Source organism: Lissotriton helveticus, chromosome 2_1, assembly GCF_964261635.1.
Source record: "Lissotriton helveticus chromosome 2_1, aLisHel1.1, whole genome shotgun sequence".
Classification (NCBI taxonomy): Eukaryota; Metazoa; Chordata; class Amphibia; order Caudata; family Salamandridae; genus Lissotriton; species Lissotriton helveticus.
Genome location: NC_136059.1, coordinates 1,663,558,555 through 1,663,586,330, shown reverse-complemented (window position 1 = coordinate 1,663,586,330; position 27,776 = coordinate 1,663,558,555).

Below are 27,776 nucleotides of genomic sequence, written 5' to 3'. Positions count from 1 at the left end.
AAAATTGAAGTTTTGTAATCACAACTAATTACAGAACAATCGTGATTAACCAAAATATGTCTTGGTAAAAATAAAATTTGTTTTTCTTAAAGAATTAATGAGTTGATCACATAATTGTACATACTAAAATGTAATACATTGTGAGAATAATTTTCTCCCTAGGAACAGTGCATCTTGCATGTAGGTGTTGCTTACATTTCATTAGAGGACCTACAACATAAACATTCATTGGTGGCCGTGAGGTGTGCCCAAGGCCTCATTGGTCTCTGCTGGCTACCCATCCAGCACCCATAGTGGGTACTGGCAGGGCTGGCAAATGTTTGATAGTAGGAGCCCTGGTGCCCACCCAGGGCACCCAGTGAACTGCTTTTGTTGTGAGCCGCAGAGTGAGCCTCGGGCCCCATTGCCCCTGCAGGCCCCCCAGCCAGCATACATAATGGGTGCCAGTGCAGAACCAGCTCCATTACTTTGCTCCTACTCAAGCAGGAGTACCTTTTTTCACTGCCCCTGCAGAGTGGGGGCAAAGTTGTGTTCCCTGCTCAAGAGAGTGTGGGTAGAAAATAGATTTCTATTCCCTGCCTACACTATCCATGGCAGGGAACCACAGTGTCCTGGGGAATGGAGTCCATGGAGCCAATCTTCAGGGAGGGAGGCCCAACTCATGCCCCCTCCCCCAAAAAATACACTGGCTGCTAAGGATGGGGTGTCCAGGTCTGCTAAGACGCTAGGGAAGGTTACTACGCAACTCCCTCCCCATCATAAATCTAACAGCCCCAGGGGTGAGGGTCCCGATGGCCTCATGAAGGCTCAGAGAGCAGGGTTGCACCTCCTCTCCTCAATATTAGTCTATGGCCCCAGAGGATGGCACTCCCAAGTCTTCTTTGAGTTACAGCATTATAAAATTACCCGTCATGGGGGATGGGGCCTTTGGGGCTCATGAAGGCTCAGAAAGGAGGGCTGCATGCACCCCATCCCAAATAAAACAATGCCTTACCCACCCAGGAGGAACATTGCAGTCTTTTTTTATTTGAGTCATGGATCCATGCTTCCTCCATGGATCCACAGTGCCAATAAAAAAATAAAGATTTTTGCCCCAGGAAGTCCCTGTAAGGCCCTCCACCAGGTCTAAGTGGCTAGGGTATCCATACCCTGCCCCCTAATATGTTTTTGTAAACTTTTTCAACAGGACAGCAGACTGAGTCTCTGAGTCATAAATGGCTGCTGTCACACCTTTGTTAATGTGGTAGCAGGCAATCACATTTAAATGATTTGATCTGTTGAATCTGCAGTTCCTTTGCAGAGTGATATATACAATTATTTGTACACAGTTGCAAAACCTACAGAACGGATTTACACCAAATCACAAAAATATACTTGCTTAGAAAAAAGATCTAGCTTCCTGCCAAATGTGGTATACTTCTATTCAGCTTTTTACACTAGGTGTTTCTCATTTTTCCAATGGGAACATTTGGGCTCCCACATTTTCTTGATCCCAACTTGTCAAATCACCCCAAAACGTTCCTGGGGATCACTGACATAATATTGACGCTCATAATATCGAGAACGAAAATATAGACCAAAGAATATTGGCAAAATTAAAATATTAACACCTCAAAAATAATGAAAATAACACAGTACATAAAGAATAAAATATAAACAATATCACAAATACACACAACATATTAATATACACAATTAAAATTAAAAGTTATAAATACATTTTTTTACTTTAACATAAGTAAAACCACTAAATTAATTCCTCTTTACAAACATAATATAGAAAAGAAATAATTATTTTCATACCTTAAATACAATATACATTACAAATTGTACACTATGATACTTTTAAATTAACAAAGAAGAAAAAAACGGTTAAATGAAAAGTAATTAGCGTTTTCCAGATACAACTGCCAAACAAATTGACAAACATTAGTAACAACCAATAAAAAACAACACCTACAACTTAAATAACCCAATAAGATTTACAGAACAATTAGACAAACACTATATAAACTAAACAAAAATTAACATTATTTTATGCTACAACAGCAAACACTAGAATAAGGAAAATCACTGCCGGATTACTTCTACAACTTCGGACTTCCACATTGAAAACTCAGATTTTAACTTTACAAAGTAAGTAAAATATAAAGCTTATGTCATTACTTAATAAAAGATAAGTAAAGTACTTTAAAATTTTATTTATAAAAATCTGTAATGCAATAAAAATATGCATAATATATATGTAACATTTTTATATAAATTTCCCATATCATTTGAAACATCAAAATGACTGAAGGTGCAAAATTCATTACTTCACAGAATGAAAAACTTTTATTATGCTATATGGCATAGGTCTACACCCAAGAAAAACAAACAGACAACAACATTAATTGGAAATGTAGCAAATAGTATGCTAATGCATGTTATGGGAGGGCTGCAACAAAATAAACTACTGTATTAAAAGAACATAACCAAATAGCTGAAATAGAAGTTAGAGATACTGTAGAGACTCTTAAGGAAGCTAGCATTAGCTCTCAAGAACCTACTACTGAAATACTAAAGGACAGACTACCCCGAGTACCAGAATAGGTAACTGGCCAATTGCCCTGCATCCCAACGCTAAAAAGATTAATAGCTAGAACAAAAAAATCAACTATGAACACCCCACCTGCCCAAAAAAATTCCAGTGAATTTCAAATACCACCTGAACTCACTCTAACTCACAATGAAGAGCAATTCCTTCTTTATGATAATACATCTAATGAAAAAAAGGATTATAATATTGGCAACTCTTCCAAACCTACTTAAACTAAACAATTGTGAGACATGGATGCTGAATGGAACATTTAAAATATGTCCCAAACCATTTTATCAACTATACACAATCCATGGACAGTATCACAATAGCAACATCCCCCTTATATATGCCCTGTTACCAAACAAACAAACAACTACCTATTTAGAACTCCTAAGAAAAGTACAGCAAGAAACTAACAACTACTACCCTCAAAAAATTATCAGAGATATCAAACAGTCAATGATACAAGCTATCCTTAAAAACTACACTCATACAGCAATACAAGGTTGCTATTACCACTTTAATCAATGCATGTGGAGACACCTTCAAAAATCTACCCTCAGTCTAGAGTATGCAACTAATAGCAATTTTGCATATGAAATTAAAAAGCTAATTGCACTAGCCTACTTCCCAACAACTGATGTAGCAGAACACTACAATGTATTAATTGAAAGCCCTTAATACCAAACAAATGAACATAAACTAAGTCCCCTACTTGACTATTTTGAGCATACCGGGGTGGGAAGGCCACACAGATCTGGACACAGAAGATGACCAAAATTCCACATTCCATGGTGAAATGTATACAACAGTACCCTAAACAAAGAAGCAGAAACTAATAACGCTGTTGTAGGATAGCATAATGCTTTTCAAGCCACAGCTATGTCTAATACTAACTAAACAAACTAAAACAATGTACAAGCAATTACAATACAAAGTAAGACTCTACCAAAACACTAAAGGGCTAGAATATTTAGAAACAATAGCAAACTCCCTACTATAAAACATTGACACATAAACATAGAAAAATAATAGCTGAGCTCTTAACTAGATATTTTTATTCTAACATCTAAAAAATAAATATGTCAATTAATTTTAACTTTCAAAAAAATTATTTGACATAATAAATATATTTTATGACATAAAAAATATCAATAACAATGATACAAATAACATTTCCCTCCCACTGTAAATAATTGTAAAAAACGTATGTTTTTGTAAGTGAAAAATGTAATCCAGTCAGCCCCAAAAAATTCAAACATATAGATATTTAGTTATAACTTCCAAAACGAAATGGAAAAATACATCTGTGTAAAAAAACTCAGTCGACAAAATATCTATAGAGTAGAACCATAAAAAAACACGAAAAATCAATTTAAAAAAAGAAAATCTCCAAGAAAACCCGAACAATAAAGCAAATGTAAAATTATTATTAGTTTACTATAAAATAATACACATTTCCTTTAAAAAACAAAGACAAACCCTCCCGCACAAACATAAAGTAATGTTATTTAAAAACACACATATAAAATACTGATAACACCGTACTCTAAATATAATTAAATATATTTAACAAACCATAACACCGAACTATCAACTCTAATCACACTAACTGCATTTCACATATGCTAAACTACAAACAAAACCTCACAACAAACATAAAATCCAAACCTTATATAGACTATATAGTACCTAACTACTTTCGCCCTACCCCTAAATTAAGTCTAAAAACAATTAAATTAAACTTACCTTAACCAATGCGGCACAGCTTCCAACTGCGAGCTTCTCCGCTCAGAAATTACCTAAAAGAACACCGATAGCCTAGAAAATAGAACTTAGGGGCTGATTACGATGGCAGAAAAGGTCCATTTAGGTACACCTGCGGCGTTCCTTGCGACCGCCATATTACAATTGGCAAAAATAGCGCATTTCCCGACTGTCGGAGAGTTTCTGGATCCACAAGATTTTTGGTTCTGCAGAAGTGCCAGAGGGAGCTAATAGAGAAAGACTGCCATGCAAAATGACGTTCCGACCGCAGGACAAAGCCCAATGCGGCAACCAGACCATCAGGAGGCAGTGGAGAAACCAGCCATTCGGAGATGGCGGAAGCACAACTGCGGGGATAGAATCTCGAGTCTGAGACACCTCCACACGTTCCTGGCCGCCATAGATCCTGCTCTACAAGCCCTTCCGCTGCTGTACTGTAGTGTACTTCCTATACCCCTGATAGGCTCTGCTCATTGGAATAATATACACTATAGATTTGACATAGGACTGAGGTCAGTATGTCTCTATCAAGTACATTAAACTTAATTACTTGTGTGTGCCAGCTAACTCAGAGGTCACTAGAAACTTCTCAAATAAACAAGATGGGATTAGTTTCTGACAACTGCATAATCATGACGACTTTGTTTCCCTTAGAATCTGAACTGTCTCAGAATCGTGGAAACAATAGATAACAGTTTCACTCAGTCAATCATTCATGCTTCATTTCTACAGAGTTTCTACAGAAATAGATAGACAGACGTTTCAATAAAAAGGGTTTATTGAACAGTCTTATTTCTCATGCAAGAGATATGAACTACTGCAATCATAAGACAGAATGCGAAGTGTAAGACGTACAGCGTCAACAGTAATATTAGATAATACTGCAATAGCTTAGTTTGTAGCTATGACATATAAAAATACATACATAAATAACACAGTGAATACTCATCCGATGCTTCTAGCTTGTTCTACCCACAGTGTACCTAACTTAAGTGTAGTACGAGGTAAGAAGTAGGTGCTGTTTCTAAATTATAGCTAGCTATAGTTTAGTTTTGCCAGAGTTACCAAGAGTCCCTCTAGGTTCTAGTCTGCTCCATACTTTAGAATGAGAGAGGTTGGAATCTATTTCCGGGTCTCGATCTCTAACATCCCGCAAGGGGAGTCATAAACAATGGAGCTGGATTCTCTGCGAGGAGGATGACAGCGTCTACTCAGAGCGTCAGGCGGGGACTTGACTTCCTTCCGAACTTGCGAGCCGAGTCGTGCAAGTAGACAGCCGAACCATGGTTTCCCTTGGCAAGTAAAGGTATATTTATACCGCAAAGGTGTTTAGGAATGCCAGTATTGACGTAAAAGTCGGGCAGAAGAACATCATGAATGAACCCCTAAGGAATAGATGTTCATGCATAATAAATGAGTTATTGGAGAAATCAATAATAATCCATGCAAGGGGAAGTCCTAAAGGCTCAAGAGTCTGGTTTTCCAAAAACTCATTGTGACGCTGATGGACGGATGTAGGTAGCCATGCATGTATTTGGTCAGCATGGATAATGCCTAAATAAGGGTAGGATTTCTATGCCTAAATATGGGCAATGCGAATTGTGACCGTATAAGGGCATAAATCGGGAAACCTATATACGGTATCTAAATCGACACACAACAGTACCTGATCCACTACCAGCAGATAAGACGCTGTGGTGGTCAACACCGCAGGTAAGTTAATAACACAGCCCTGCATACAACCCCTGTACAACAACACACAACTGTTGTGCTTAAATATGTGTCCTGTCTACACCAGACACCCTGGTGGAGACAGCAACATATACCATACTCTAAGTACACATGTATTGCACGTTACAAATTGTCACCTCTGCATCTGGGTCATCCATCTCCATAGAAATTATTGCAACTAGCCCAGTTGCACCGGTCATGTCACCACAACAGTTAAGCCGTGATAAAACCTGCCCACATTGTAGTAAGAGTCCAGGACATTGTCCCGTACAAGCAAGATCAACATCACAACATCCACACCCATGTATCATAAAAGAAGCACCACTCAGCAGAACATATCTGCAGCAGGGACACTGTCTACAGTGACATCTCATTAGGATCATCACCAATTGTATAGTAACGAGTGTGGGGTGAGGCAAGAGTCCCTCCAAAATGACAATTGTCATATTTGCACACAAATAAGGGTCAGTCCAAATACAATGTGGAACAGAGGAGGGCAGAGCAAGCAGGGTGTGTATGTGTATTTCAGAATAGTCCAACAAGGTGTTGGAATGAGTCAGTGAGCCAAGTTAGATGACACATCATATTAGACACCACTGCCACATAATCACAGATTACCACAGCCCACAAGCAGATATTGATAGGCCCATCACATACAATGGCAGACCATATCATACAATGAAAGCCCATACCATGCAACACACTAAGAAATTCCTGACTCAAACAGCAAACTCAAAGTAAGCACCACTGTGCATTTGACTCACAAGTGTACTACTGTAATAAATGACACCATGTGAGTATGTCCAGTACATCAACAACACTGACTACATTGCCAACTCACAGAACACCTACACACCATTACTCTACCTCAACAAAGGTAGCACCAACTACAAAGTAGTGAATGAATGCCAAAGAGTCAGAAAAAGCCTATCTTGACAGCAGGAAACTCTCATGACAACCTTCATCTTCCTCACACCTGCCTTCCACTCATGTGAATTAAAGTGACTAATTGAAGAAATGAAGAGTCACTCTGCAGATTAACAACCTTGGAACTGTTCACACATGTTAAGTACTTCAGACAACTCATACACTTAAACTCAGCCTCCTACACATACCATAAGTCAGCAGCATTGTATCATAATAACTAAACTAGCCTAAAGTGGAGAATTTGTAATCATCTCTTAGTCTTTCTTACGATCCCACACACTATACATACTCACTAATCACCAAATAAAGTGCTCCCACGTCCTACATAGGTCATAGCACGCCCCGTCCCGTAGAGGGGCGGGAAGACCCCAATGATGAAGCATGACACTGAATCAGCGTGTGAGGGGTATTTTACCATTTTTTGAAACATTGCCCTTCCTGCAATTAAGAGAAGGAGCTTAGACCGTTTTACATCACCACCAATAAGAATAGCAGCACACACATAGGCATGTATATATATATATAAAATCTCACATTAAATGGCAGAATCTCTATGTTGGCTAAAAAAGCTTCCCCAACGGTGTCAGGCCCCTGTCCTTCACTGCCCTCGGTAGATGCTTAAAGAGACAGAGACATAGGTTCAGTATAGTGCCATACTCATAAACATTACATGCAATACAATCTCAAATCCTTTGACTGAAACTCCCACGTGTAACTACTCCATGTACTTTCAGCATATGCTAAATTTATATAATCACAAGCTGATGCATGGAAACATGCTTAGTTGATAGTCATGCTCCATGTTGTGTTGATGCCAAATAGCTGTGCATGTACCTACATTTATACATCACATACAATTGTCTGTAGGCACACCTCCGTGCCTGTAGGTAAGATAGCTACACATCCAAACATTTTCTCTCAGTCACATTTGAAGTACATTTAATTTCATATCCATTTGCAAGTGATATTACCTCCTGGAATCCACTATGTTGGGCACTGAAGCAAAACTACAGTTGCACATTGGTGTCAGCTGTGTAGACATTTTACAGTGTATTTGATGTGCACAGCACACATCTCTAAATGCACACTAACAAGATGCTCACTGCTGTTCACTGCCAATTGATGGCTCTGACACTCACACTGCAGGATATGTCACAAGGACACATTTTTTGGGTAGTGAAGTGCAAATAAGCCCGTGTAACAATGTAATCACAGGCCTTCATTGAGCCAAGGCATGATAGTGCATTCGGTAGATGAAGTTATGAGTGGCCTGCATTAGGGCAGCTAATGTATGACAATACCTTGGGTCTGGTATATGACATCCCTACGTTGCTGTGACTGATGACATTGATGACACATCTATGTGCCAAAGAAAATCACTGGTCAAAAGCAGTAGCCACAACTTCACCATGCACTGATGCACAAGGACACCCGTCCACAATGCACACATACTGAGGACAGACACTCTTTGCTTCTGTTCATCTATCAAATAACAGTACAAAACCTCAGTCACATCACAATTTGGCTTACCCACTGATCACATCCAACCATGTTAAGCCCTAGTGCCCTGGTGAAGCACGCGGTGCGGCAAAGCAAGATGGCCGCCATGTGAAGAGCTCCGCTCGTTTGAGCCGGCTTTCGGAAGAAGGGCATCTCTCCACACAGCGCTGCTCCGGAAAAATTGCAGTTTTGTGCGTTGGAAGTAGCGGGCCTACAATGGCAAGTTTTCAGACCGCAATTTGGTCTTTTTAACAAGTTATGCTGTTTTTTTCTTCTGCTTCAGCCAGCGGCCGCCATTTTGACTCTGCATCTATGCAGCATTTTTTCTCCTCACCTAATTACAATGCCTGTTTTTTCTAGAGGGTACTCACCTTGTATTTGGAGGGAGCGTTCTTCTTTGGCACATGGAATACATTACTAGTGTTACTCTGCTCCATTTTTTGGCTCATAAATGCCTTTCATGTCTTTCAAGCTCTACCCTCTGAGGTGTATACAATTTTGGTGAGGAATTTTGATGAGCGCTATTTACATTCGACGTCATCAGTGGCGCAGCTTTTTTGGTACTATTTTTGTTGATTGCACATCTTAATAATGTTGTGGTTTTATTACTTCCTTTATTATTCTACTGGTTCTGTGGTGCATACTTCCAATACCTTTTCTCCAACGCGTTTTGCCTGCCAAGCTTTGTTGGTTATTTGACTTCCTTCGACTCTACGGTGCTCTTATACTCATTTTTTCTCAGAATATCTGCTACTCTCCTTTGGTCCTCATTTGCAATTTCTCCTGCCAGTGTTTCCACAATGGAATCTACACACTCCACTAAATCTCATGGGAATTCTGCTGGCAGTCGCAAAGATCCTACTGCCTCTACAGGCAAACGCCTCAAAAAGGACCCACCTTCTCCGTCCAAATCACCTCTGCCTATTACTCTGGAGGACATTATGGAAGAACTACGTCTCATCCGTCCCTTTATGTCAGATACTGCCGCTGCCCTTCAGAAGTTGGACGACAAGTGGTCAAACCTCGACACCAGACTTTCTGATGTAGAACACAAAATTAGGGAAGCTTAAGATGTTGCCACCAAAGTTTACTCACTCACCAAAGAGGTCAATCAGCTTAAAAAGGTCACCGAAGATTTGGAAAACCGCAACAGGCGCAATAACCTTGGTATTTATGGCATTCCAGAAGGTTCCAAAGGGTCGGACATGATCCAATTCCTGAAAACTCAAGTTCTCCAGATCGTTGGCCTTCAAAGTCTTCGGATTTTAACATACAACGAGCTCATCGCCTGGGACCAAAGACAACATCTTCTACAACCAAGCCCAGAGGTATTATCGCTTACTTTCCATTATACTCAGACCTTATGACAATTCTTCATGCAGCTAAACAGCATAAACAGATGCTTTGGTCTGGTCATAAAGTCTTTTTCACTCAAGATGTATCTAAACCCACTGCTTCTCGTCAGAAGGAATTTCTTGACCTCAGACCAGCGTTGAGAGCCATGAATGCCCGCTATGGCTTAATTCATCCTTGCTTCTTCAAAGTGACTTATAAAGACAGAACCTTTAGTTTTGATGATCCTGCTGACCTACAGAAGTTAATTCACACTCACAAAGGAGAGCTTATGAAACTGAGCAAACCCTGATTAATGTGTTAATGTCCTTTGGTTCTGCGTTGTTTTATTTGATTCGTATATGTAGTAGGTAGTCAATTTGTGTCCAATTGCTCATCCTTCTTCATGTTTTTCAGGTATCTGTGTGATGTGTTTTCGGCGGTTTCCTTTTGTATTTTCCTGATGTTTGTAGTGTACACTCCATTCCACTCCGCTGCGGTTTTCCCTTCGTGTCTTGGTAAGTTCCCTTCATTTGTTTTATTTGGTCTCCTTTATTCCTTGTTATTTTTATTTTTTATGGTATTTGGCGACTTGTCATTCATGTAGTCTCATTCTCATGCGATTGTCTTGCTCCTCACTGCCCCCCTTCCACAGTAATGTTTCTTGTTCATCTGTCCTTCTTGGCTAAAGCTATCTGGCTTTCCGCCATCTTCCTTTTGATGTTTTCTTTGGAGGAATTTTGCCCCCACCCTACTCTTCTCTGCACCTTTCCTCCTTTCCTCTCTTTTTGTTTCTTCTCCTTCTATGTTGGGTCCTCCTTTCATTTCTTCTTAGTATTTAGTTTTCTCCTTCCTTTCAATTTCCTCATTTTATCATATTCCTGCTGTAGTTCTACCTCCTTGTACTTCTTTCTCTTTGGCAACATTTTTCTTATTTCCCTCTTATTACATTCCCCTTTTTTCTCCATACTCTGCCATATTAACTTCATCTGTTTTCCGGTTCTGTTTTGGCTCTTGCAACTGTGGTGATCACAAATATCATTTTCTTATCCCTTGGATATCTTGTTTGTTCTTTTCTTTCTAATCACTTACTCAAACTCTTTCCGTTTCCCTTTTTCCTCTCTTAACTGGTCTATTCTTTTCTTTCTATTCTCATTTTACTTTCAACTATGAGTGGTCTTCGTATAATCTCATGGAATGTTAAGGGTCTTCGAAATCCTATTAAAAAGCAACGTGTTCTGTCTCATTTAGCTCGATTGAAATGTCAGATAGCTTTCTTGCCGGAAACGCATCTCACTACGCAAGATGTTTCTTCACTGCGTAAACAATGGGTAGGAGAAGCCTTTTGCTCCTCCACAGTTAACAACAAAAATGGTGTTGTCATTCTATTTCATAAATCGTTGACTGTTCAGGTACTAAATGAATTCCATGACTTTAATGGTAGATGGTTGTTTCTCGATAGTGTTGTTAACAATGTTCATCTTTCCTTTTGTAATGTATATGGCCCTAATGGCATTGATTTAACATTCTGGAACAACCTTTCCACACTTCTCTCTTCTCATGTGGCTGAGGACTTGAATGTGGGTGGTGATTGTAACCAACTTATGGAGCCTTTTCTGGATCGGAAATCACAAACACTATATGTTCCCAACAAAATGCAAAAATCATTTCACAAATCCATTTCTTCTAGAGGCCTTATAGATTCATGGAGAATGTCCCATCTCGATTACCTTGAGTTTTCCTTTTTTTCCCCAGTGGATGCATCACACTCCCGTATTGATTAAATGTTTCTTTCACACCATGCTTTTCAGTTTATGACTAATTCTGAAATAGGGTCTATTCTTATTTCAGACCACGCTCCCGTCATCTTAGATATGGACCTCCCTTCACCCATTTCTGCCTCTCGCCGATGGCGTTTCAACAACTCACTACTTCTTGACCCCCAGTTTACTGATCATTTTACACTCTTTATGGATGAATTTTTTCTCAACAATCTTAACACTGTCTCTGACTTTCATTTTATCTGGGACTCCTTTAAGGCCGCTGCTAGGGGCTGCATTATAGATTTTGTATCCCGAAAGAAGAAGAAGGCCCTCAGCCAATCATCTCAAATTCTCCAAAAATTAAGGATCTTAAACACCTTTATTTTACCACTACTTCCCCTGACACACTTTCCTCTCTCATCAAAGCAAAAATGCTATTTAATAAACATTCCTGTGACTCCACCTCTAATCAACTTCTTAAACTTAACGCTAAAATGTACGGTGGACGTAATAAAGCAGGCAAATCGCTTGCAAACTATTTTAAGATTAAAAAGGAAAAATCCAAGATTGTTGCCATTAAAGATTCTCAGGGAGTTTCTCAGTCCACGGACGCTAAAATTCTCGATTGTTTTGTTCAATACTATTCTTTCCTCTACACTCCAGAATGCAACCCCTCTCCTGAGCAAATTGATTCTTTTTTTCAATCTATTACTAAATCTCCCGACAAATGTGTAGATCTCTTCTCCCTTGATGTTCCCATTTCAGAGAAGGAAATGATCGCTGCTATTACTCTTCTTCCCAAGGATAAAACTCCCGGTCCGGATGGCTTTACGGTGCGCTTTTACCTTCATTTTAAGACTGTCTTAGTACCACACCTACTTACTCTACTTAAACATTTCCTTGCCGCAGGCGAATCTAGAGGCTCTTTTACGCAGGTAATGCTTTGTCTACTTCCTAAAAAAGATAAAGATCCTTGCTTCTGCAAGAATTACCGGCCCATTTCTCTCATCAACACAGATTGCAAAATATATGCAAACATTTTAGCCATTTGTATTAATAAAGTAATCCCTGAGCTATTTAATATATATTAATCTGGTTTTGTCAAGGGTAGGTCTATCACTGATAATTCAAGAACTCTTCTTAATATTATACATCTTGCTAAAAAAATTAACTCCCCCGTCGCAGCTATTACACTTGATACTGAAAAAGCATTTGATCCAGTTACTTGGGATTTTATGTTTGGAGTGCTCAGATGGCATGGTTTCAGTCCCCCCATTTTAAAGTATATTCAATTATTATATTATGCCCCTCTGACTTCTATTTGGGTTAATGGAGCCCAATCAAGATACTTTTCCCTTCATAGAGGAACCAGGCAAGGTTGTCCTCTTTCCCCCCTCCTTTTTATTCTGGCTCTTGAGACCTTTTTGGAAACAATAAGACATTCATCTTCCTACTCCGGCTTTGTATATCAGAATGTTGAAATCAAGTTTACTGCTTATGCGGATGTCATTTTACTTTATATTTCCAATCCTGCCGTTTCTCTCCCTACACTTTTCTCTTTGCTCTTTACTCTTAATAAGTTTTGTCTCTCTCATATGTTTGAAGGATCTGGTTTTGCATGGACTCCCGGGCATGTCAAGTGTTTAGGTATTTTGTGTGCCAATACCATTGGAGAAACCATTAAAATGAATCATAAAGATATACTTAAAATAAATGTCTTCACTTACCGATCGTTGGTCTCCCCTCTTTTTATCCTGGTGGGGAAGACTTGCTACTGTCAAAATGATGCTACTTGCTATTGTCAATTTTTATCTTTCTATGCTTCCTATTTGTCTTCCACATTACTTTTTTAAAACTATTAATCGCCTTCTAACAAAATTTTTATGGAATAACCGCAAATCTAGGATTTCTCGCTCTCGCCTCCAATAACCCACAGATTTGGGAGGGGTCAACTTTCCCAATATTTCTCGTTTTCATTCGGCCTTTACACTAAAACAAATTTGGCCTTTCCTTACTGATTTATCTCCTCCTCCCTTGACTGCCTGGAGCTCAATAGAACTCGTGCAACTTACTCCCTTCTCTTTCCTTACTGCCACTCACTTATCCCAACCTCCAAAGAGATTCATTACCCCCGTATTTAAGCACTCTAAGGCATTAGCGCTTTCATTATTTCGCTCCTCTTTCTCATTCTCTCAGCTTCACTTGTCGACTCCGATCTGGTACAATAAATTCCTCAAGATCAATAACAGAGCACTTTTTTGGAAAGAATGGATTGATAAAGGCATCATTACTTACGACCACCTTCTCAAATATAACTCTTTAAGAACTTTTCAGGACTTACGTGAATCCTTTGACCTTTCCAACACACACTTAACCAAATTTCTTTTAGTTTCTCACACTCTATCTTCTCTAATTTCTCTGACCAATTCCTCTCCCACTGATGAACCCCCTCTCATGCTTCCGCTAGATTTTACAATTCCTTTTAGAGCCTCTGCCATTTATAAACTGCTATCTCGCCCACTACTGAGAGACTGAAATCTAAACTCGAACTTCTATGGGAGGCAGACCTAATCCAAGAATTTTCCTTACAAGTCTGGGACACCATCTGGTCTAAAATACATACGGTTTCCCGTTCGGCCAGCACCACAAAGACTTTTTATTTTTTTTATAATGGGCTCTTTTTTACCCCTTCTGAACTATATAAATTAAAATTACTTGACTCAAAACAGTGTTGGTCTAGTTCGTACGACAACGGTGATTTTCTCCAAATGTTTTTGTAGTGCCCTTTGGTTAAATCACTTTGGTCTCATATTTGGTCTACACTTAATGACATTTTATCTACTAATGTTCCCTTTGAGATTGTACATATTTTTGGGGTGGGTCCTCCCCCATATGGAATGTTAATTGTAACGTACGTACATTTATTGATCTTTTCATAGCTATTTCGTTTCAGGTCATTACAACTAACTGGAAAGACACTTCAAAGATTACATATAATGCTTGGTGGAATTTGCTATGTAGTCACCACAGACTCAATTGTTTTGCCACCACTGTACCTTTATTAATCAAGAAAGATTTGTTGTGGTTACCTCTGACAGACTCTCTAGACATGCCCCCTGAATGGTTTTATTATCTTCCCGTTTTTTGCTTAATGTTATATGGTATTAATAAGTAATGATTCTTATTTTCTAGGTAGCCCCCCTTTCTTTTTCTTCTTTTCTTTTTCTTTTTCTCTTTTTCTTTTTTTCTTTTTCTTTCTTTCTTTCTTTATCTCCCCCCCTACCTAATGACAAAATACCTTTAAAAGTTCTGTTTCTCAGTACAGTTCATATACCTCCTTGGGGTTGAAGTTTATATTGTTCTTATTTTATCTGCTTTTCTACTCTCCTTTAGTATCATTTTACTTCTGTAAGGATTGGTTTACATTGTATACTTCTATTTAATAAAGATTTCTAAAAAAAAAAGCCCTAGTGCCCAAACAATCTCACAGTAGCCTGGTTCTACAATATTACATTTAAATTCCAGAGTCTAACCATCCCAGTCATGTTGCCATGTGCACAATTGCCAAATGCTAATCAGTCAATGCATCACTGCAATCATCACCACCTACCCCTTTAGAACCTGTGTGCACTTGCTGACACAGTGGCAAGAAATACCATCTTGTGATGCCATGCTGCTGATATTTGGCTAATCTTATTTGCAATGATGCTGTCAGCTCAATCATTGTGAAAAACACAACCCATGGGATAGGTGTGACCTCTATCAACTCACTGGTCCCTCAGTCCACATTTGTGCATTGACGTAGCCACTTACACATCATCACATGAGCACACTATTGTGGTAGACACACAGCACGCACAAGCCTGACAAGTGTACTGGGCTACACCCAAAGATTTTTTATGTATAGGAAGGTATCCTTGCAAATAACATTCACAAAATGTGAGATGAAAACATGTCAAGCTGACTTCCTATGACAACGTTCATGGAATTACCACATGAACAACTAAATGTTGGACCCATACAGGCCCTCTGCACTCAACACTGAGGATACTTAGAAGCCATTGCATCACACCAGAGACATCACAGGGCTACACACTTGCTCTGGGCTGGGAGTCAGGCATTCACTCATGCGCAAAGTCACACTCACCCCCAACTTGCTGCTGGTGGGCCTTAAACCTCCATCAAGCTCTGGCTGTGTTACTGTCAGTATGTGGGCCATTAGTGATGTCATGCTCCTGCACAACAACCTGCCACTTCGACGGACCAGCGTCATTTCTGCAACATTTTCGCTGAGCCAGCAGATGTCATCCCACCTCTTGTTGCAGTGTGTATGGCGTTGGTTTGAGACACCGAGGGAGCGCACCTCGCGGGCAGTAGCCATCCATATAGACTTACGTGGATGGATCTTGAGCTGTTCGCATGGGAGAGAAGCGGAGGTATATTTGTAACACGGTGTTCTGTACCACTGTGTGACAGTACAGGAGTATTTAAACACACAACAGACAGATACATCAATGGACAGCAGAGCCCATACCCCATGTCACATAGAACACTTTGATCAAGCCATATCATTGAAATGTAAACATTTATGATGATGGACACACTACATGCCCATCTCATACACATGCAGAGTGCCAGCACAGAAAGGAATTTGAAAATGTACCTCATCTGTGATGCACTATGCAAGTGAGCATGACATACGTTACACTCTAAATGATGGGTAGTGGTCAGACTCACTGTGTCTTACACTACACAACCCTTAATGTCCTTCACCATTGCATATCTACACATGTCATTAAGGTCACAATTAAGTAACTGATCTTACATTCACACCCACTTGTCACAAGGTGTAGGCCTTTCTTGTGCACTCCTCAGGCCTATGATATCTCCTTCAGAAATAGGATGATGGCCAACACATACGTTTCTCAAAGTCATTTTAGTGACGGGGCTTTGAAACATTGTGCATTAGCTGGGCAGGACTGAGGGCTTATCACTGCGGAAACACGTGGGCCATCACAGAAATCACAAGCATGTGCAATCATAATGGTGGAACAGTGCATAGACATGCAAGACTATACACATTAGGGAATCAAAAGAAGGGTGACGTCCATCATACATTTGGAAGATGTGTCTGAGGTGATTTAGCCCAAATAGTGAGAGATCCAGGCCTAGTACTCCTGTGCAGGATATCCACATCTCCATAGGGTGAATATGAAAGCAGTAGACACATTATTCACTACCCTCTGGCCAATCTACATTAGACATGTCACAAATGAGCATATGAACACTTAATGAACTATGATATTACATGACACAGGGAATGTGTGTTCAGAGTTCGAGTGTCTCAAATCAGCGGTGTAACTGTATAACAGCTAAACCACAGTATGTCCTTTACAACATTGCATGCAGTCAGGGATCTGTGGAAATGAGACTATACACCCCATTACCATGAAGTCAGCATGCTAGGCAATGTCTCACACATTTACATTACACAGTCTCAGAACAGCGTGTGTTTTTTGGCTTCACCGGTGTCTGTTGCCATCCTCCCCACATACTCAAGTGCAATAAGTCTTAGGTCATGTATGAACCATGCTGTTGGCAAAATATTAATGCATGAACATTGACTTGCATTCACAGGCACATACTACTGTACAGTAGCATCATGTGAGCATTCAGAGCACTTTCAAACTTTTACTCATACTCTTACCAGTACCTCTGGAGCACCATATAGCTGCCCATACTGGGTATGGACCTAATCCACCAAGACCTCCAGATCATCTGTGGTGAAGGGACGGGCCCTGATGATCTCTGTTGGAGCCATGACTGGGTCCAGAGTAGAGGTACAGCAGCAGTTGGTGGTGATGAATGGCAGGCAGCAGTGTCTGAATGCAAGTGACAGGTTTAGCTCTCTCACAGACATTTATAGGCCCTTAAGGTTGTTTTAGTGGTACTCTGCTGATGCAGCTGGTCAGCCTGGTTTGCCTCTTTCAATGCCTGTGACCGCAGTGGAGGTGCACGCCTACTGCGAGTTTCAAAAATATATTGCACTACAGCAATGGCGGTTCCCATTGGCAGCAATGACATTTGCATAGGCGGTGTCACACTGCGAGGGCTAGGTAGTCTCTACGGCAATCCGGCATCATTCAATTGTGTTCATTGCCTGTGACCGCAGTGGCGGAGCACGCCTACCGCACCTATGGACACATTGTGCTATAGCATTGTCACTTGACACATTACATCACTGATCACTATACATTCACACTATATTGTTGCACCTGGTTGTAAAGTGAAATGAAAGTGTAAAATTTAACTCAATGATGCACACACGTCATGTCAGTACACATGATTACATGCATTGGCATGTACTTACTCACATGTCAAATTTGATCTTTGTATGCATGTATACCGATTTGAGGTGTAATTGAGTCTCATTTTTGTGAACATGCCAATGTGTGAAATGGCCACTCATACCACAGACTCGATGGACTGACCACATAATCTGCCTATATCACTGTATACAGTGCTGTATTTATCTTGATAGTTGTCCAGCTTACACTCACTGTGCTCATTTTGTAATAATGTTGTGCTTAGTGAGACTAAAGCAAGAAGGTTGTGCAGGGACAACATCTACGTACAACTCTGCATTGTCGCTGTTTGCCACATGTGCTGTGTCAGCTACGCCCAGGGCTGGTGAGACAAGATGTATGAGTGTACCATATACCATTAACATAGTCTCATTCTGATTTGAAAGTAGTTAATTTGTACATCCCGCCCACATGAATGACTACATGAGATCAAGGTGTCTCTGCATGTGACTTGTGCATTAAGCTGAGTTCACATTCCTGTCAATGTTGGGGCTGTGATAGTCATTATGTAAGATGTTTGCCACATCTCAAATGTGAATCATATTTACATGTGTCATCTTTCAGAATACGTAGGAGATGACCAAATGTGCATAGGCCTTTCCCAGTGCAGGGGAACATGGGGGTTGAGGACATCATAAGGAAATTCCGTCTGAATCACCTTACCCTTCAAGAAGCACCACTCAGCACAACATATCTGCAGCAAAAAGTCATGTGCAGGGACACTGTCTACAGTGACATCTCATTAGGATCATCACCAATTGTATAGTAACGAGTGTGGGGTGAGGCAAGAGTCCCTCCAAAATGACAATAGTCATATTTGCACACAAATAAGGGTCAGTCCAAATACAATGTGGAACAGAGGAGGGCAGAGCAAGCAGGGTGTGTATGTGTATTTCAGAATAGTCCAACAAGGTGTTGGAATGAGTCAGTGAGCCAAGTTAGATGACACATCATATTAGACACCACTGCCACATAATCACAGATTACCACAGCCCACAAGCATATATTGATAGGCCCATCACATACAATGGCAGACCATATCATACAATGAAAGCCCATACCATGCAACACACTAAGAAATTCCTGACTCAAACAGCAAACTCAAAGTAAGCACCACTGTGCATTTGACTCACAAGTGTACTACTGTAATAAATGACACCATGTGAGTATGTCCAGTACATCAACAACACTGACTACATTGCCAACTCACAGAACACCTACACACCATTACTCTACCTCAACAAAGGTAGCACCAACTACAAAGTAGTGAATGAATGCCAAAGAGTCAGAAAAAGCCTATCTTGACAGCAGGAAACTCTCATGACAACCTTCATCTTCCTCACACCTGCCTTCCACTCATGTGAATTAAAGTGACTAATTGAAGAAACGAAGAGTCACTCTGCAGATTAACAACCTTGGAACTGTTCACACATGTTAAGTACTTCAGACAACTCATACACTTAAACTCAGCCTCCTACACATACCATAAGTCAGCAGCATTGTATCATAATAACTAAACTAGCCTAAAGTGGAGAATTTTTAATCATCTCTTAGTCTTTCTTACGATCCTGTGGTATATAAATAAATAATACCGGATCTATTTTTGTCTAGGCATAGCAATAACAGATAGCTCAATAAATAAGAGTCAAGATTCGAGGTAGTAGGAGTTTTTTCAGGTTTATTACAGCATAAAGGACAGGAGCGGGACAACCTGCATAGGAATAGGATGGCAGGGCCCAGCAGCTGCCGGGGCTGGATCTGGGATGAGCGCGCTAACATTTAATAACAATACACGATCATATATACTAAAACAGTTGCATTACAATACATACGATAGGCGGAGCAGTGGGTGTGGTCAATAGCAGTCGCGAAAGATAAGGGTGAAAGTAGGTGTAACAGAGGCGTATACATAGACATGTGATGCAAACGTAACAGAATATGTCATGAATGGGGCGGAAACATGGAGGGGGCTACCTAAGGAGCCGGGACCTCTGACCTAATGGTGCGCGCAAGCTGGCAATGACGTGTTACTAGGAGAAACTGGGGGCTACGAACTCTGTGCTAGGAGCAGAGACTGAAGTCTGGAGAGTCAGGGCGACATGTACCTAAGCAGTATCTAGTATCTGATGTTTAGAGAACATGTTGATAGAATCCAAAAGTTATCGGGGTAAAGGCTAACAGACTCTAAGAATGGTGCATGCATTATTCTACATGTAGTGCGTGATGAAGAATATTAAATGACCATTAAATGCAGTATTTCTCTAACATGGAGACGTAAAGGCTAGACAATGACGGAAACTGTTGATGCGATTCAGTAGCTTAGGAATGCAGAGAAGGAGGACTGAACTGATAACTGGAATCATAACATACTCTTGGCAGACTCGTAGGCAGAGCCAGGCTGAGCCGGGCACTGTGAGGCAGGAAGTAAGTGAAGGGTCGAGGATACAGGTGGGGGCTGTATCGCTCCTCAGCGAGGCTTCAGGAGACAGGAGCTGAATCTGGTGTCCAGGCCCTTTTGAGGCCTAGAAACGGGGACTTTATAATGGAATAACGTGCACACTGAGAAACGTGGCAACGTAGCTTTACATAGGCCTGATATTCGTAGTATTCACGAGAACTGGAAACTGACATACTAGAGGTGGATACAACTGTAATTGCGTCATTAATCGAACATGGGGAATACATATGCATATTAATCATGCACACATAACATATGATGGAGGACGCGTAGGGACACAGAACATGGCAAAATTTACTTTTCCACATTCCCTCCTTGTCACTACGTTTCCATCAGGAAACATCAATGTTCATGATACCATCTATCATTTCATACAGCATCAATTGTTCGTCTCGAATTTTCTTGGAACGGGATTTAGAACGGGGCTTGGGACTAGGAATACAAGAGGTAGCACAAATGCCGCAAATCGCAGGGCCACATTGTATACAGAGGCAGCAGCTGAATATGATCGCTACTGCAATACCTAGAAAGGACAAGACTTTCCATCCCCAAGCGGAAATTATATTCCAGAACCAACCGGACCATGTCCAGGTGCCTGGATCTTGGTGTAACAGATGGGCAATTTTATGGAGTCTGGTTATAGCTGAATAAACAGACGGTACGTTATTTGGAATGAAAATGCAGCAACTAGATCCGATGACTCTACAGGCCCCGCCCCTATCGGCCAATATGACGTCAAGGACGAGACGATTCTGTAAAACGACAAATCTCATAGCAGATTGCTCTTCGGTTAAGTTACCTAGAGCAGAGGCAGTCTCATTGACTACTACTTCAAGGGTTCTGGTTAATCTACGAATTAGCTTACTATTCTGGATAGGTCCTATAAAGAAGAAGAAACCTCTATTGAAATCTGTATACTGTTCTAGAGCAGTTTCAGTATAATCGACAATGGGGGACTCCCTTCTATGTCTAATGTGTACTAGATGTGTGTTTCTATGATAATCAGATGGGGCTAGGAAAACTGGTGGCAGTAGGAAGGCAATGTAACAGGTTCCCTCCCAATCGAGGGGCAGACGAACATACGCGGTCTGACCACAAATAAAATAAGAATGGCGTGAAGCTTTGAAAATAGATTTCCCACTGTCACTATATTTGACAATAGTAGTACAATCGCTATGTCCTACATGTACGGAACCATTATTTCTAACACATAATTCGCCTTTGACTGGTAGTACTGAAATAGCAGGTAAGTCTGGAGTGGAATCAGACTGAACATTCAGGACCATGAAATTCGAAGAATAATTACCTAAATTGTAAACTTCGTTTTCTAGATCTAACCCTGTTCTGTGGGGAAGACCTTGCTTGTCTGGAAAACATGTACTGTTAAGAAAAGACATATCTGTTAAAGATGACGTTAACGTGGACCATGCTCCACACGAACCATTATGTGAAAATGGATAAGGAAAGAGTGGCAGAACTCCCTTCGGTGTCTGGAAAGGGGGGAGTCGACCACACACCCAACAATTTGTGGCATTGCTGGTCTGGTGTGAATAATGTAACATGCGGACAAAGGAATTGTTACGCATAGCGAGGCGGTAAGAGAGTTCATGAGGAGGCAGATCACTAAACGTGTGCTCTACTGTAACATTAGAAGACTTATTTACATGAGGAACTGGAAAATACAGATAAAACGCATAACTGGTGCAGGAAATCATAATACTGAGAAATAATATGAAACATAGAAAAACGATACATCGGATTGAGTTTTGACTAACTCTCTCACTATGGGGGTCTATTTTATACATGTCAGAAACCGGTCTAACCGTTTCACCTAGGGGAGGACTTAGACAATCAAACTAGCTGACTTATTTTACTAGACCTTAACTTAAGCTTATACTCCTGTTGCGGAGTTGTCTCTAACAGGGAGGGTGCAGTATCAATGTCTTTTGCGGGACAGTCCTTAAGAATAGTACTTTGGCAGTCTTTTAAATGTTCGGAAATGTTCTTTGAAACTGGTTTCAATCCATGAAACCTTTTGATATGCGAAAGATGCACCCAGCCTTTGCGTCCCTCCAACTTCACGGCTGTACGGGTGGCCAGGAGGACCTGTCGGGGCTCCTTCCAGCGAGGCTCCAGCGGACTTGAGCGATCGAAATTTCGCACTAGGACCATGGATCCGGGAACGATTTCATGCGGTGCCACCTCGGTATTGTCTGGAAATGCGGCGGCAACCTGTGAACGACAAGAGTTGAGGGCAGACATCAAGGAAGCTAGGTAATCTGTCAGCATATTACTTGAAACATCGGTAATACTTCGGGGTCTAGGAGTACCCCACATGTTAGGGGGGCGGCCGAAAACGACCTCATACGGGGATAGACCTGATCTGGAATGTGCGACCATGCGCATATAGAACAGGGCGACCGGCAGAGCTATGAGCCAGTCCACACCTTTCTCTTGACAAACTTTTGCAATTCGGATTTTCAGGGTCTGATTATGTCTCTCTACGAGACCAGCTGCTTCAGGATGGCGTACACAATGGAACTTCCACTGGTACCCTAACAAAAGGGAAACGTGCTTCATGAGTTCAGATGAGAATGGCTGGCCGTTGTCAGAATATACGACTCTAGGGAGTCCGTAACGGGGGAAGAACTCACGAACCAACTGCTTGGCAGTGGTCGCGGCTGTGTAATCTGGGACTGGATATGCCTCCGTCCACCTGGACAAAGCGCATACAACTACAAGGACATACTTGAAACCTCGACATCGCTCCATCTGAATGTAATCCATCTGGAGGACTTCAAAAGGGTGGTCAGGGGGCTGGAATCCACCTTGTTTTACCGGGACACTTTTACCTGGATTGAACTGGCAACATATCATACAGGTACGGACTTTCTGCTTGGCTGCAGCTCGTAAATGCTTGTTGAACCAAATATTCTGGATACTGTCTAACATGGCTTTTTCTCCTAAATGTGCTGGACTATGTGCGGTATTAATAATGACTTGAACCATAGAGTCGGGGAGAAACCAAGTGGCTTTACCCTTTGTTACCCATCCCTGATCTGTCTGGACCCCTCCTTGTTCGGACCATTTCTTGATTTCATCGGGAGTAGCATGTAACTGGATATCTATGACATCTTGAGTAGGGTCTTTAACTGTCATACATGTAGTCGGATCTGGAGTGTGTGTGTGTGTCGGATTAACTGAAGTGTCTGGAGTCTGAGCTGTAAGCTTGGCTGTGCGATCTGCTAGATCATTACCTTGGGAAATAGTGTCAGTAACTTTCGTATGTGCTTTGCACTTCATGATAGCAATGGATGTCGGTAAATGTATGGCATCTAACAGAGCCTGAATAAGGAGACCATGCTGAATCTTGGTTCCATGAGAAGTCATGAAACCTCTCTCCTGCCAGAGCACTCCGAAGTCGTGTACAACTCCAAATGCGTAACGTGAATCGGTGTAAACATTAACTTTCAGGTTCTTGGCTTGTATGCAGGCTTGAGTCAGAGCAACTAGCTCTGCTGCTTGAGCAGACAGGGTGTCAATACGGTGTGTCTCTATAACGTCGGTGTCGGTAGTCACTGCATACGCGGCGACTAGTTCTCCTGTACTAGTTCTCATGCATGAACCATCCACAAAAAGTGTCAGGTCGGGATCTGGTAATGGAATATCTGTCAGATCTTGTCTTGGCTTTGTCATGATGTTAACTACTTCCACACAGTCGTGTGTGGCAGAATTCGAAGTAACTGATGGTAACAATGTAGCAGGATTTAAAACGTTGCAGCGTCTGATTTCTATGTGTGGCTGGAACAGTGTCAATTCATAACCTGTTAAACGTGCAATTGTCAAGTGCTGAGTTTGTGTTCGGTTTAAAAGAACTTCCACGGAGTGTGGAACTTGTACTGTCAAGGAGTGTCCTAATACTATGGAATCACTTTGTCTGATAGCTAGTGCTGTGGCTGCAACTGACTTGAGGCACGCAGGCAGAGCCTGGGCTACAGGATCTAATGTGCTCGAAAAATAAGCACAGGGCTTGTATTGTCCTGCTTGATCTTGTGTGAGAACAGATAATGCTGTACCTTCGCGTTCTGTGACGAAAAGTGTAAAAGGCTTACTGTAGTTCGGTGTTGCTAGAACTGGAGCTTGACATAGGGCTTTCTTTAACTCATTGAAACTAAGTGTATGTTCAGATGTCCAAGGGAGGACAGTCGATACGGCTGCCTCCTGTGTCGTTAACTGTATCAGTGGCTTGGCCAGAAATGCATACTGAGGAATCCATTGTCTGCAATAAGAAGTAAGGCCAATAAAAGCACGTACCTCCTTCTGGGTCTTGGGCTGAGGAAGACTCGCTATTAACTGGATACGGTCTGGTGTCAACTGCCTACCCCTCTTGGACAGTAAGTGTCCTAAGTAGACCACTTGCTGGACACAGAATTGAAGCTTCGAAGGGGACACCTTGTGTCCCATCTCGGCTAGGAAATACAAGACTGTAAGGGATGCTCGCTCGCAAGCACGTTCAGAACGGGCTGTGATCAGGAGATCATCGACATACTGGAGCAGGGCAGTGTCAGTTGGCATGTGAATGTTGTCTAGTTGTCTCTTGAGTGCTTGACTGTAAATGCTAGGACTTTCTGTGAAACCTTGAGGAGCGCGTGTGAACATATAGCTCCTTCCATTTAAACAAAATCCGAAAAGAAACTGGCTGTCTGGATGAATGGGAACACTGAAGAACGCATTCTTGAGGTCTATGACAGTGAAAAATGAAGCTTCGGAATCAATGACTGTCAATAGGGAAGAGATATCTGGGACAACTGGATACTGGGGAATAATACATTTATTAAGCTCTCGGAGATCAATCACTAATCGATATACTGGGGGTGCATTTGGATCAGTACGTTTCATGACTGGAATGATCGGAGAATTACATACATTGGAGTCAGTTTCTACAACTACTCCTTGAGCGATGAGCTCGTCAATAATTTTGGATAAGGCTGCTACAGCCTCAGGTGGCAATCTGTACTGCCTGATTCGTGGTAACACTACACCTGGCTTGAGAGTCACACGATGGGGTGTGATTTGCATATAACCAACATCAGTTGGACCTTGCGCCCATAGATGCTGCGGAACATTGGACAATCTGGGATCAAAATCTCGTAATACATAGTGACCTTTGAAGTCACGTAGGAACAATCGTATTCCCTCTGGGGAGCAGCATATGACTGCACCTAACTCTTTCAGTGTCTTAATGCCTAATAGATTTTCTGGACATGACTTAGTAAGTAACAGGTCAGTAGTGCGGGACAATGGACCTACTTCTAGAGTAACTGGCTTTGATATTTCATTTACAATAGGTTTTCCTGAAAATCCAAGGGAAACATTTCTTGAGCCTGAGAGCGGAGCCCCTGGAACTTCGGCGTGACTTATAGTGGTCCTACTTGCCCCTGTATCAATCAGAAACTTTCTGTCTTTCCCTAATACTTGACTGTGAACATAGGGACCTTCTTGATCTACAGGTATCTCGATGAGAGGCAAGCCTACCTCCCTCTCTAGGCTGTTTCATGAATATGGCTGATACTCTGGATACTCAGACTGTGCATACTGGTACATCTGCTGTGTAACATGCTGTGTTGCAGCGATAGGCTGCGGAGCTGTAACTGTCTGTGGTGCATTCTGTGACTGCGGAGTCTGTGTTACTTGTTCTTGTCTCGGCGGACGTGGTCTTTCTTTAGTCTTACCGGTAGCTATGTTGTGTTTCAGAACTGCACACTCGTTTATAAAATGACCTGGCTGTTTACAATAATTGCAGTTTCCTTTAACGGGAGCTGCAGGATGACTGGCTTGATTCGGACCCCTTTTCTGACTATCTTGAGGAACAGATTGTGCAACTAGTACTTTCATTTTCGTGTCTTTCATACGTTTTCTCTCATGTTCTTGCTCTTCTCTGATTCTATTCTGGTGGTATTGAAGCATCTGGAACATCTGGGACGGGGTATTAGCTTGCCAGGTACTTTCGACTTTCAAAACTCGGTTTTTAATTTGTGGACTTGAATTCTCGACTAATTTAGTAACAAAAAGATGAGGGTATGATTCGCTACTTGTCTTGAGGCCACTGTTTATGGTAAAACATTTCTCAAATCTGGAATAATAATCACTAATATCTTCGTCTTGTTTCTGTTTACATGCTGAGATTGCATCCCAGTCTTCCTTTTTAGTTGCTAATAACCTAGGCAAAACTTGTATTAACAGTTCAGGTAATTCTTTACATTTATCTCCAAGACCGGTACCTGGTACTCGTGCCTTGTCTTCAGCTTCTAGAACTGCCCAATCGATCTTTTTCTCTCCCACCTCCCATTCTTTTTCTTTGAGTTTCTCATATACCCCTGCGGGCAACAAGACTTTTAACATTTTAATGATGTCTGGATACGTGTATTCTCCCATACGGAGCATGTCTTTTAATTCTCGGTGGAACCCTGCTGGATCTTTATCATGACAGGGAATTAACTTTTTCATCTCTAAGAGTTCCATCTTTGTGATAGGGGTGTAAACAAACACTCGTTGCATTTCACCACCCTCTGTCTTAACTGGATGCACTTCTCGTAACGGATTCTGTCTGTCTATGTAAAAGGGTTTACTTTCTGGGGGTGAGGCACGAACAAAATGTGGGTTCAGAAACGTTCCGTATTTGTGGCGCTGTTCTAGAATGACACTAATCAAATCGGTACCTAAACCTTTCCATTTGTACTGGAGTAACTCATTCAGGACATCATGTAACGGACCTGGATCAGAATGTTGACCCTCATACAATGTAATGAGGTGCTGGATCATATACATACCCGCCAGTCGTTGCTCGGCTGGGGGTATTTTCAGAAACATTTGTGCCACTATTTCGTCTGGAAAAGTGGTAGAATCAGTAATCCATCGGACTGCTGATCGGACTAGTTCTTGTTCATGCATAGTACTTAACTCGCTATAACCGATTCGTGATTTCAGAATGTGATCGGTAGCTTGAAATACTTGTTCCAGAGAACCTTGTTCTGGTGCTGGATGATGAAAAATTGACTTGTGTTCTAGGCGCAAATGGCGATCTGGAAATCTAGATTTTCCTACATACGCTATTCTGGCGGGATTCTCGTCCTCTACCTCTTCAGTAGAAGAGTCATTTTCTTTCTCGCTTACTTGTGCTTCTTTACGTTGTTCGTGTACCCTTATTATTTCTTTACGGATTTTCTTGTACATACTCTCTATACTACTGATGGTCTTATGCTTACCCTCGGCTATATTATCACTCCACCTTGTCAGGACTTTCATTTCGGCTCGATCTTTGGTCGGATAATCTTGTTCCCTTATTAGACAAT